Raw genomic sequence first — 13,986 nt, forward strand, 5'->3', positions numbered from 1 at the left:
GTGGGTCTGACCAGAACTGGACACAGTGCTCAAGGTGGGACTGACCAGAACTGGACACAGTGCTCAAGGTGGGTCTGACCAGAACTGGACACAGTGCTCAAGGTGGGACTGACCAGAACTGGACACAGTGCTCAAGGTGGGTCTGACCAGAACTGGACACAGTGCTCAAGGTGGGACTGACCGGAACTGGACACAGTGCTCAAGGTGGGACTGAGCAGAACTGGACACAATGCTCAAGGTGGGTCTGACCAGAACTGGACACAGTGCTCAAGGTGGGACTGACCAGAAGTGGACACAGTGCTCAAGGTGGGACTGACCGGAACTGGACACAGTCCTCAAGGTGGGACTGACCAGAACTGGACACAGTGCTCAAGGTGGGTCTGACCAGAACTGGACACAGTGCTCAAGGTGGGACTGACCAGAACTGGACACAGTGCTCAAGGTGGGAGTGACCAGAACTGGACACAGTGCTCAAGGTGGGTCTGACCAGAACTGGACACAGTGCTCAAGGTGGGTCTGACCAGAACTGGACACAGTGCTCAAGGTGGGAGTGACCAGAACTGGACACAGTGCTCAAGGTGGGAGTGACCAGAACTGGACACAGTGCTCAAGGTGGGAGTGACCAGAACTGGACACAGTGCTCAAGGTGGGTCTGACCGGAACTGGACACAGTGCTCAAGGTGGGTCTGAACAGAACTGCACACAGTGCTCAAGGTGGGACTGACCAGAACTGGACACAATGCTCAAGGTGGGACTGACCAGAACTGGACACAGTGCTCAAGGTGGGTCTGAACAGAACTGGACACAGTGCTCAAGGTGGGTCTGACCAGAACTGGACACAGTGCTCAAGGTGGGTCTGACCAGAACTGGACACAGTGCTCAAGGTGGGTCTGACCAGAACTGGACACAGTGCTCAAGGTGGGTCTGACCAGAACTGGACACAGTGCTCAAGGTGGGACTGACCAGAACTGGACGCAGTGCTCAAGGTGGGTCTGACCAGAACTGGACACAGTGCTCAAGGTGGGTCTGACCAGAACTGGACACAGTGCTCAAGGTGGGACTGACCAGAACTGGACACAGTGCTCAAGGTGGGTCTGACCTGAACTGGACACAGTGCTCAAGGTGGGACTGACCAGAACTGGACACAGTCCTCAAGGTGGGTCTGACCAGAACTGGACACAGTGCTCAAGGTGGGACTGACCAGAACTGGACACAGTGCTCAAGGTGGGTCTGACCAGAACTGGACCCAGTGCTCAAGGTGGGACTGACCAGAACTGGACACAGTGCTCAAGGTGGGACTGACCAGAACTGGACACAGTGCTCAAGGTGGGTCTGACCAGAACTGGACCCAGTGCTCAAGGTGGGACTGACCAGAACTGGACACAGTGCTCAAGGTGGGACTGACCAGAACTGGACACAGTGCTCAAGGAGCTGTCTGACCAGAACTGGACACAGTGCTCAAGGTGGGTCTGACCAGAACTGGACCCAGTGTTCAAGGTGGGTCTGACCAGAACTGGACACAGTGCTCAATGTGGGAGTGACCTGAACTGGACACAGTTCTCAAGGAGCTCTCTGACCAGAGACCCTGTACAGTGTGACCGTTATCCCCTCTGACTTTTATTCTACTGTTCTAACGATGCTGTTCAACATATTACGGGCTTTGTTCACTGTTCCTCTGCATTGGTTGGACATGTTGGCTGTCCATTCGACGGAGACTCCTTGGTCTCGTTCAGCATCATCCTTATCTGTTTTAATACCATTCATGAACTATGTGTTTTATCTACTTTTCCTTCCTGTTTACTGTACCTTACACTGTAAATTCCACCTTCCGTTGTTCTGCACACTTGCAAATTATGTCCATCTCATTCTATCATTTCGGAGCTGCCCCCTCCAACTCCCGAGCTCCTCCTAGTTTGATATCATCATCAAATTCAACCAGTTTACATTGAGTTTCTGCATCCAAGCCATTGACGCAAGTTCGAGACAGTAATAATCCCAGCACTGAGCCCTAGGGCACCCCACTCAGTACTTCCGTCCACCTCTAAGAAGTACCACCTGACAGCCAAGGGAAACCTCACAGATCTGTAAAATGGCATGCTGTCTCGAGTTATGTTGGTCTCCTACCCAAGAACAGGTGCCCAGCTCTTTGCTGTAAAGTGCTGATAAAGGGCCTGTGAAGGAAGTAAGTATTCAGAGGGGAATCATGGAACCTCATGTAATGGGAGTGGTCTGTATTAAGCCAAGTCAATTGTAACACAGCGCTGATACCTCCCACGTGTTATACTCCAGCTAGTAATAATGCTAAGGGCCGCTCCACGGCCCAAAGTTCCTGGGGTGGGTCTTTCCTCTTCCACCCCTCTGCCCCAATCAAAATTTACATGTCCTGGCCTGCTCGAATGGAGAGGCCATGTTTGAATGTGACCTGATTGGACCGAACCAGATCTGATCAATTAGGACAAAATGTTCCTCGTGAATCTGTGCTTATGGTGCCTGTACCCAACGCGAGGCACAGCCTGTACCCAGCGCAAGGTGGTGCCTGTACCCAGCGCGGGGCGGTGCCTGTACCCAGCGCGGGGCGGTGCCTGTACCCACCGCGAGGCGGTGCCTGTACCCAGCGCTAGGCGGTGCCTGTACCCAGCGCTAGGCGGTGCCTGTACCCAGCGCTAGGCGGTGCCTGTACCCAGCGCGAGGCGGTGCCTGTACCCAGCACTAGGCGGTGCCTGTACCCAGCGCAGGGCGGTGCCTGCACCCAGAGCGAGGCGGTGCCTGTACCCAGCGCGGGGCGGTGCCTGTACCCAGCGCGGGGCGGTGTCTGTACCCAGAGCGAGGCGGTGCCTGTACCCAACGCGATGCGGTGTCTGTACCCAGAGCGAGGCGGTGCCTGTACCCAGCGCAGGGCGGTGCCTGTACCCAGCGTGAGGCGGTGCCTGTACCCAGCGCGGGGCGGTGCCTGTACTCAGCGTGAGGCGGTGCCTGTACCCAGCGTGAGGCGGTGCCTGTACCCAGCGCGGGGCGGTGCCTGTACCCAGCGTGGGGCGGTGTCTGTAGCCTTCACTTCCCCTCTCCTGAATGTGCTGGCTCTGGCGGGGATTCGGTATTGTTCCACGATGACTGGGCCCTCTCCGATCCTTCACTCATGCGGCCATTCTTAATGCGAGAGTCTAAACACTGAGGATCACAGGTTATTGAACCATTGGAATTTTCATAGCGAAGCCCAAGCCCATGCCATCACACACATGCACCTTTCCGATGGGGGCACTGGATAGTAATCAGAGCAGCGACCCTGGCTGAGCTATCCTCTCCCTAACCCGGGGGTTTGGACGGTGATCCAAGAGCAGGATCACGGTGTGCACGAAGCTCTGCCAGTTGCTCGAGCTCACGCTGTGAGATTCGGAGCTTGAGGAGCGGCTGGAGTCACTGCAGTGCATCAGGGAGTTCGAGAGTTTCCTGGAAGTGGGTCACCCTACTGCCACAGAAGGTGCAGGAGGTGAGGGAGTGGGTGATCACCAGACAGAGTAGGAGGAAGACTCAGGTAGCGCAGGAATCCCCCAAGCCAGTGGCACTCGCTAACCGGTTTTCAGTTTTGAATACCAGGGAGGTACCAGCTCTTGGTCCGTAGCCCTGCAGGTTACGGCACTTCAAGTGCATATCCAAGAACGTTTTAAATGAGGTGAGGGTTTCTGCCTCTACCACCCTTTCAGGCAGTGAGTTCCAGACCCCCACCACCCTCTGGGTGAAAAAAGTTCTCCTCACCTCCCCTCTAATTCTTCTACCAATTACTTTAAACCTATGCCCCCCTGGTTATTGACCTCTCTGCTAAGGGAAATAGGTCCTTCCTATCCACTCTATCTGGGCCCCTCATCATTTTATACACCTCAATAAGGTCTCCCCTCGGCCTCCTCTGTTCTAAAGAAAACAACCCCAGCCTATCCAATCTTTCCTTGTAACTAAAATAGGTTGGCTCCCATTCCATATGCTCCGTTTTTTGTTAACAATGATGGAGATGACCATGGAAGGATCATTCACATCGATCAGCCTGCGAAACTTTTGCCACTTCACACTGTTCTCCAAGTGAAGAGTGCGAAGATATGAAAACAAGCTTTTTACTAAGGTTTAAATGTATTAAAGGGTTCGGATGATTTTATTTGTTTTGATGTAGGAAGAGCAGGGTTACTTCACCAATGAGTCCTACACACTGTGGCTAGAGAAGAAGAACCTGCCCAATATAGTGAGGACATCTTCCAGCTTCTACAAGCCGTGCAGGACCGCCGCGGAACAGGTGCTCGAACAGCTGAGGGAGTCGGTGAAGACTGGCGAGACCAGCAGCGGCAAAAAGACGCTCAAAGTCAAGCAGCTCACAAAGCCCAAGGGTCCCTGCCGATCGGAGGGGGGTCCGGGATGGGTAAAGGCTGGGCTGCTGTGGGTGCGAAGTGGGAAGGAGAGGGGTGGGTGTCCCCGAGATCCCGGGCTCGCAAACCGTGACCTGCACCACACCTCGCGAGGGCAAGGCCCCCGTCTGCGTGATCAAGCCAATCTGGAACGTCAGTACCAATCCGGCTATGCCCCCGGTGACGGATATCTCCAGACAGGTGGAGGCCAATCCGGATATCAGCCCGGAAATCCTGGTCCAACAGCACGACTTTGGGCCCTTTCACGAGCTGGCGCTGGACAGCGCGGGCCACCCTGAGCTGAGGGCCAAGGTTGGGATGAGATCGGAGCCCCTGCCAACCCTGCCTTTCGATGTCATCAAGAGGGAGTTGTTCCCGGGTTCCAGTTACCATAGGATAAGGATACCCGAGGAATTCAAGCCGGTGCACGTCATCGACCTTCCCAAGAAACGGCACCTGGTCAAGGCAAAGTCCGAGATAGACATGCACCTGCGCGAGTGGGTGGAGCCGAGCACACCCTGCCTCCCCGCTTCCAGCTCACGCTCCATATGCAAAGTGGAGTCTACTATCCCCACTGCAAGTACCAAAAGGACACCTGGGTCTTTGGACAATCAGTATTTATTTGAAGGTAGAACAAGGAGTCAAAGTCTCAACCATGGCTCAGTAAGTAGCATTCTCGCGACTGAATCATTAGGTTGTGGGTTCAAACCCTACTCCAGAGACCTAAGCCCCGTACTCCAGGCTGACACTCCCAATGCAGCACTGAGGGAATGCTGCACTGTCGGAAGTACCGTCTTTTGGATGAGACGTTAAACTGAGGCCCCGCTGCCCTCTCAGGTGGATCAATAAGATCCCATGGCACGATTCGAAGAGGAGCAGGGGAGTTCCCAACGGTGTCCTGGGCAATATTTACCCATCAACCAGCATCACTATAGCAGATTATCTCATTGTCGGTATACACTCTATCCTATCATGGACTCTACCCACCCACAACCCATGGACACTCTCCCCTATCACAGACTCTACCCTCCCATTTAATCTCCTCCCAGAGCACATGTACACTCTCCCCCATCATGGACTCTAACCACCCATTTAATCTCCTCCCACAGCCCATGGACACTCTCCCCTATCACAAACTCTACCCACCCATTTAATCTCCTCCCACAGCACATGTACACTCTCCCCCATCTTGGACTCTACCCACCCATTTAATCTCCTCCCACAGCCCATGTACACTCTCCCCTATCATGGACTCTACCCACCCATTTAATCTCCTCCCACAGCCCGTGTACACTCTCCCCTATCATGGACTCTACCCACCCATTTAATCTCCTCCCACAGCCCGTGTACACTCTCCCCTATCATGGACTCTACCCACCCAATTAATCTCCTCCCACAGCCCATGTACACTCTCCCCTATCATGGACTCCACCCACCCATTTAATCTCCTCCCACAGCCCATGGACACTCTCCCCTATCATGGACTCTACCCACCCATTTAATCGCCTCCCACAGCCCGTGTACACTCTCCCCTATCATGGACTCTACCCACCCATTTAATCTCCTCCCACAGCCCATGTACAGTCTCCCCTATCATGGACTCTACCCACCCATTTAATCTCCTCCCACAGCCGATCTACGCTCTCCCCTATCATGGATTCTACCCACCCATTTAATCTCCTCCCACAGCCCATGTACACTCTCCCCTATCCTGGACTCTACCCTCCCATTTAATCTTCTCCCACAGCCCATGTACACTCTCCCCTATCCTGGACTCTACCCTCCCATTTAATCTCCTCCCACAGCCCCTGTACACTCTCTCCTATCATGGACTCTACCCACCCATTTAATCTACTCCCACAGCCCATGTACACTCTCCCCTATCATGGACTCTACCCACCCATTTAATCTCCTCCCACAGCCCATGTACACTCTCCCCTCTCATGGACTCTACCCACCCATTTAATCTCCTCCCACAGCCCATGGACACTCTCCCCTAACATGGACTCTATCCACCCATTTAATCTCCTCCCACAGCCCATGTACACTCTCCCCTATCATGGACTCTACCCACCCATTTAATCTCCTCCCACAGCCCATGTACACTCTCCCCTATCCTGGACTCTAGCACGATAAGGCCCATTATTCTTCAGCCGGAGTCCAGGCTGGCTTTGAACCGACGCCTCTGCAATAAAATAGAGCCTCACCAATCTCCAGCCAGAGAGAACTGATCCCCATCAAACGCGACGAGATTTGAGACCACGTTGCAGTGGTGACTCCAGTATCAGCCAGATCCCCGTCATGGAGTCCGGCCTGTATTTGAACCGAGCCGACAGGTTAAAGGTTATACGCTCTCTTAACGCACCGACTGTGCAAAGCAGCAGATTATTCTCATCTTACAAATAAAACCTGTGCGGCTCCTGTTTATTCTGTCCTTCAAAGAAACAGGAGGTGAATTAAAATACACACCACACAGAACACATCCTTAAAGAGGGTGTCTTTCCATCCTGCATTCTTTTGGACCAAAAAATATTGTTGGCGAGTTAGCTGATCTAAGTAGAAAGGAGACAAGATCAGCCAGGGTTCTTGTTCCTGATCACTGCCCAGTAAACCCTCGTGTGATACTCAGAATGCCACCTGGTGATGCTTCCCAGAGTGCAACAGTCTGCCAACACGCGGTCTGATCTCTCAAATGAAGAATAGCCCCCACCCCTCTCACCCCACCTTTCGGCCGGCCCGGGAAACACAAGGGAGAGTTGGACACTGTGGGGAGAGAGTTATCGAGGGAGATGACAGCCCTCGAAACCAGCTAGCGAAACTGAGCCTGCCTCATCAGAACAAGCATTTAATCCAGGACTTGAGTAATGGTGTTTGTGTGAGCCTCAATCTAACTGAGAGTTTAACAGTCGAGATACAGTCAGTTTCAGTAACTACCCCCCAGCGCCCTGTGAATGGCTGTATCTCTACTGATGTTAATCCAGCTCCCTCACACTGTCACTCAGCAACCCTCCCCCAGTGCCATGTTACTGACTGTATCTCTACTGATGTTAATCCAGCTTCCTCACACTGTCACTCAGTAACCCCTCTCCCCCAGTGCCCTGTGTTACTGACTGTATCTCTCCTGATGTTAATCCAGCTCCCTCACACTGTCACTCAGTAACCCCTCCCCCAGTGCCCTGTGTTACTGACTGTATCTCTACTGATGTTAATCCAGCTCCCTCACACTGTCACTCAGCAACCCCTCCCCCAGTGCCATGTTACTGACTGTATCTCTACTGATGTTAATCCAGCTCCCTCACACTGTCACTCAGTAACCCTTCCCCCAGCGCCCTGTGTTACTGACTGTATCTCTACTGATGTTAATCCAGCTCCCTCACACTGTCACTCAGCAACCCTCCCCCGGCGCCCTGTGTCACTGACTGTATCTCTACTGATGTTAATCCAGCTCCCTCACACTGTCACTCAGTAACCACTCTCCCCCCGGCACCCTGTTACTGGCTGTATCTCCACTGATGTTAATCCAGCTCCCTCACACTGTCACTCAGTAACCCCTCTCCCCCCGGCACCCTGTTACTGGCTGTATCTCTACTGATGTTAATCCAGCTCCCTCACACTGTCACTCAGCAACCCTCCCCCAGCGCCCTGTGTCACTGACTGTATCTCTACTGATGTTGATCCAGCTCCCTCACACGGTCACTCAGTAACCTCCCCCAGCGCCCTGTGTTACTGACTGTATCTCTACTGATGTTAATCCAGCTCCCTCATACTGTCACTCAGTAATCCCTCTCCCCCAGCACCCTGTGTTACTGACTGTATCTCTACTGATGTTAATCCAGCTCCCTCACACTGTCACTCAGTAACCCCTCCCCCCAGCACCCTGTTACTGACTGTATCTCTACTGATGTTAATCCAGCTCCCTCACACTGTCACTCAGCAACCCTCCCCCAGTGCCCTGTGTTACTGACTGTATCTCTACTGATGTTAATCCAGCTCCCACACTCTGTCACTCAGTAACCCTCCCCCAGTGCCCTGTGTTACTGACTGTATCTCTACTGATGTTAATCCAGCTCCCTCACACTGTCACTCAGCAACCCTCCCCCGGCGCCCTGTGTCACTGACTGTATCTCTACTGATGTTAATCCAGCTCCCTCACACTGTCACTCAGCAACCCTCCCCCAGTGCCCTGTGTTACTGACTGTATCTCTACTGATGTTAATCCAGCTCCCTCACACTGTCACTCAGTAACCCCTCTCCCCCAGTGCCCTGTTACTAACTGTATCTCTACTGATGTTAATCCAGCTCCCTCACACTGTCACTCAGTAACCCCTCCCCCCGGCACCCTGTTACTGGCTGTATCTCTACTGATGTTAATCCAGCTCCCTCACACTGTCACTCAGTAACCCCTCTCCCCCAGCGCCGTGTTACTGACTGTATCTCTACTGATGTTAATCCAGCTCCCTCACACGGTCACTCAGTAACCCCTCCCCCCGGCACCCTGTTACTGGCTGTATCTCTACTGATGTTAATCCAGCTTCCTCACACTGTCACTCAGTAACCCCTCCCCCAGCGCCCTGTGTTACTGACTGTATCTCTACTGATGTTAATCCAGCTCCCTCACACTGTCACTCAGTAACCCCTCCCCCCGGCACCCTGTTACTGGCTGTATCTCTACTGATGTTAATCCAGCTCCCTCACACGGTCACTCAGTAACCCCTCCCCCCGGCACCCTGTTACTGGCTGTATCTCTACTGATGTTAATCCAGCTCCCTCACACTGTCACTCAGTAACCCCTCTCCCCCAGCGCCGTGTTACTGACTGTATCTCTACTGATGTTAATCCAGCTCCCTCACACGGTCACTCAGTAACCCCTCCCCCCGGCACCCTGTTACTGGCTGTATCTCTACTGATGTTAATCCAGCTCCCTCACACTGTCACTCAGTAACCCCTCCCCCCGGCACCCTGTTACTGACTGTATCTCTACTGATGTTAATCCAGCTCCCTCACACTGTCACTCAGTAACCCCTCCCCCCGGCACCCTGTTACTGACTGTATCTCTACTGATGTTAATCCAGCTCCCTCACACTGTCACTCAGTAACCCCTCCCCCAGTGCCATGTTACTGACTGTATCTCTGCTGATGTTAATCCAGCTCCCTCACACGGTCACTCAGTAACCCCTCTCCCCCAGCACCCTGTGTTACTGACTGTATCTCTACTGATGTTAATCCAGCTCCCTCACACTGTCACTCAGTAACGCTTCCCCCAGCGCCCTGTGTTACTGACTGTATCTCTACTGATGTTAATCCAGCTCCCTCACACTGTCACTCAGTAACGCTTCCCCCAGCGCCCTGTGTTACTGACTGTATCTCTACTGATGTTAATCCAGCTCCCTCACATCAGTAACCCCTCCCCCCAGCATCCTGTGTTACTGACTGTATCTCTGATGTTAATCTAGCTCCCTCACACTGTCACTCAGTAACCCCTCCCCCCAGTGCCCTGTGTTACTGACTGTATCTCTACTGATGTTAATCCAGCTCCCTCACACTGTCACTCAGTAACCCCTCCCCCCAGTGCCCTGTGTTACTGACTGTACCTCTACTGATGTTAATCCAGCTCCCTCACACTGTCACTCAGTAACCCCTCCCCCCAGTGCCCTGTGTTACTGACTGTACCTCTACTGATGTTAATATTACTCCCTTCTAGTGTTAGCCTCAGCACAACACAATGCAAGTTCTGCCGATTGGAAAGCAAAAATTCAACAGAAAGTAAGAGCGGAGGTTTTTTTGGAAGGAGCGGAGGTGGAGAGACACCACATTTTAAGTGGAATTGAAGTGAAATTTGCATTAAACTGAGCAAGGTTTACTGGAAGCATCAATGACCATGTACAGCAATCATCCACTCCATTATAAAATGGCAACGTTTACATTTAATACATCGCGTGGGGAGCTCCGATGGAGACCCCTCCAAATGGAACAAGATCTGTTTTTTGTTGTGTGTTTGAAGTCCTTCTAAATTTCAAAATCTGTGCAAAAATAATGCGTTTAAAATCACCTTCCAACAGAAATTCCTTCAGGGAGGAGGGACCATTTAAAGAAAAAAAAATCAAACATTAATTCCAAATTAAAGTCCAAGGCAGGAGCTCATCATCCTCCGTGTTATTCAGTTTCTTGGTCTCTCTGCTCCCTCCCCTCCTCCATCCTCTCCATCAGTTCTGCTACTGCTCGTGAACGTATACACTCGGTGGCTGTCAGTACATCTTCTGTCGACTGGGCAGGATTGCCTCTTTGATGAAGGTGAAGATCACTCGGATACCCGATCACTTACTCCTCTTACCCTTTGTGAAGTAGTTCGACACGACGTCATCTGTGGAAAATCAAGGAAACTATAAGCCAACCAATTAACCCACCAAACTATAAACTAACTCTTCAACTCACAAACCAATCCACAAACCAACCATTCAACCCATGAACCAATCGATCAATCCACCAACCATTCAACCCATGAACCAATCGACCAATCCACCAACCAACCAACCATTCAACCCATGAACCAATCGATCAATCCACCAACCATTCAACCCATGAACCAATCCACCAACCAACCATTCAACCCATGAACCAATCGACCAATCCACCAACCAACCCTTCAACCCATGAACCAATTGACCAGTCCACCAACCAACCAGTCAACCCATGAACCAATCGACCAAATCATAAACTAACCACTCAACCAGTAAATTAACCATTCAGCCCATAAACTGATCAACCAAACTACCATTCAACCCATTAACCGATCCACCAAACCAAAAACCTGCCGACAGTGTTAAGGACGGGCGTCTCGACACTCACCTCCGTGCTGAATTGTGGACGGAAGGACGTTCTCTCCAGCGGACAGTGACACAAAGAAGGAGAAAGGGGTTATCCACAGGCACAGTGTGAAGTATGCTAGTACCTGGACAGAACACAGGAGAACGAGGCGTTTGAGTAACCAAAATATTAACCGAGTAACCAAACGAATGACCGAATAACCAACAATAGGTTTCCAATCCAATGTATAAACCCTTCGCTGTAGCTTTTCCAATGCCAAGGTAACTAGAATCAAACAGGAGCAGGAAAAAGCCACCGGTCCATTCATTCCACACAATCCGGCAGCAATTCCTCCTCCTGGACTTCACTCAATCGTCCAACCTCCCGACAGAGCCAAACAACCACAGATGGACTTCCAAGATCTCCAGAAACTGCCCTAACACCAACTGGCACTGAGCAAAACATATCTTCATCGTCACTGGATCAAAATCCTGAGATTCCCTACCTAACAGCACTATGGGAGCACCTTCACCACATGAACTGCAGCAGTTCAAGAAGAAGGCGGCTCACCACCCCAAGGGCAACTTGGGATGGGCAATAAATGCCAGCCTTGCCAGCAACGCCTGAAAACCAACAAAATATAACAAACCCTCTCGCTTGCCCTCAGCATACGGAAGAACACATTGGGAATTCAGACTCTGAGGACACCACACCTGGAACGACTGTCTGCCCATTAGATTCAAACGGCCGGTAGGTGGTCGGGGCCGTGAGACTGCTCGCCCAACCCACGTGCCGGGACTCCTGTCGCACGAAGCTCTGGGACAAGCCACACCCACTCTCTCCACAGAGACAGAGCCTAGCGGCTCAGGCCCCACTGTGCTTTTACCATCCTTCCCTGGTTAACTTATTGGTGGTTATGTTACTGGACTGGTAATCCAGAGCGCGCGAGTTCAAATCCCACCACGGCCCTTTGAGAATCTGAATTCACTTAATTAAAAGCTGGTCTCAGTAAAAGTGACCACGAAGCTGTCAGATTGTCGTAAGAAAATTAACTGGTTCACTAAAGGCCCTTTAGGGAAGGAAACCTGCCGTCCTTACTCGGTCTGGGCTGATCTGTGACTCCAGTCCCACAACAACATGGTTGATTCTTAGCTGCCCCTGAAGTGGCCTAACAAGTCACTCAGTTGTTTCAAACTCTGGGCAACTAAAGATGGGCAATAAATGCTGGTCTTCCAAAGATGCTCACATGACAAAAATGATTTTTTTTTAAATCCACAGCTTAGTTACTTGTTGGGTGATATATTTCCCCTCGACTGACCCCCAACTTCCTCATTTTTAACTTGTGGGATTCGAACCTTATTTGCTTGGGTCTCTTCACAAGCGAGAAGCTTCAATTGGGACTTGTCATTCTGACACAGTTAAAGGAAGCCACTACACTCAGTGCGTTGGGGTATCTGCGACATCCCACCTTCGCCACTGCCCGAGTGACTCGATGGTCTCCAATCCATCGGAGGGGGTCAAAAGAACATAAGAAACAGGAGCAGGAGGAGGCCATTCGGCCCCTCGATCCTGCTTCGCCATTTAATGAGATCATGGCTGATCTGATCTTGGGCTCAGCTCCACTTCCCTGTCCGCTCCCCATAACCCTTCACTCCCTTATTGTTCAAAAATCTGTCTCTCTCCACCTTAAATATATTCAGTGACCCAGCCTCCACAGCCCTCTGGGGCAGAGAATTCCAGATTTACGACCCTCAGAGAAGAAATTCCTCATCTCAGTTTTAAATGGGCGACCCCTTATTCTGAAACTGCCCCCTAGTTCTAGATTCCCCCAGGGGAAACAATGGCCACTCATTTCAGTCTCTTCACACAGAGCAGCTCAACACAACTCGGACAGACACTGCCGCCCACAGTACACTGGCTTACCTCAGTGAAGGGGTAGTACTCTTCGGCAAAGTGTTGAAATGCCAGGTAATGGTTATAGACCACCAGCACTGTGGGAACAAGTAAAACCGCCATCAACCTCCACACACACGGCACACTAGTTATATTAAATAATATACATGTCCACAGAGACGTCAGTTCACTGTACAACAGGAGGGTACAATACTGGGGGGGCACAGGTCTGTCACTGTATAACACTGGGGTACAGTACTGGTGGGGACAGGTCTGTCACTGTATAACACTGGGGTACAGTACTGGTGGGTACAGGTCTGTCACAGTATAACACTGGGGTACAGTACTGGTGGGTACAGGTCTGTCACGGTGTAACACTGGGGTACAGTACTGGTGGGTACAGGTCTGTCACTGTATAACACTGGGGTACAGTACTGGTGGGTACAGGTCTGTCACAGTATAACACTGGGGTACAGTACTGGTGGGGACAGGTCTGTCACTGTATAACACTGGGGTACAGTACTGGTGGGTACAGGTCTGTCACAGTATAACACTGGGGTACAGTACTGGTGGGTGCAGGTCTGTCACTGTATAACACTGGGGTACAGTACTGGTGGGTACAGGTCTGTCACAGTATAACACTGGGGTACAGTACTGGTGGGTACAGGTCTGTCACTGTATAACACTGGGGTACAGTACTGGTGGGTACAGGTCTGTCTCTGTATAACACTGAGGTACAGTACTGGTGGGTACAGGTCTGTCACAGTATAACACGGGTACAGTATTGGTGGGTACAGGTCTGTCACAGTATAACACTGGGGTACAGTACTGGTGGGTACAGGTCTATACTGCCGTGTTATACAGTGACAGACCTGTACAAACCAGTACTGCACCCCAATGT

At 51.7% G+C, this 13,986-nt stretch overlaps 1 long non-coding RNA gene and 1 pseudogene across 2 annotated transcripts in view; one reads left to right on the forward strand and one right to left on the reverse strand.

The window, feature by feature from the left end:
• LOC147123807 (uncharacterized) overlaps window positions 1-5,201 on the forward strand; it is a 40,118-nt pseudogene extending 34,917 nt beyond the window's left edge.
• LOC147123806 (uncharacterized) overlaps window positions 1-13,179 on the reverse strand; it is a 51,175-nt gene extending 37,996 nt beyond the window's left edge. The window contains exons 1-3 of one of the 2 annotated variants that reach the window (XR_015075086.1): window positions 13,116-13,179; window positions 11,235-11,337; window positions 10,230-10,749 (exon numbers count right to left, since the gene is read on the reverse strand). This is a non-coding gene — a long non-coding RNA (uncharacterized LOC147123806). Of the gene's footprint in view, window positions 1-10,229; window positions 10,750-11,234; window positions 11,338-13,115 lie in introns of those variants that run through there. The other variant, XR_015075084.1, reaches the window with a different exon arrangement.
• Between the last annotated feature and the right edge of the window lie 807 nt (window positions 13,180-13,986).

This window comes from Somniosus microcephalus, chromosome 2, assembly GCF_052327205.1.
Source record: "Somniosus microcephalus isolate GS21.2 chromosome 2, FLI_Smic_1.0, whole genome shotgun sequence".
Taxonomy (NCBI): Eukaryota; Metazoa; Chordata; class Chondrichthyes; order Squaliformes; family Somniosidae; genus Somniosus; species Somniosus microcephalus.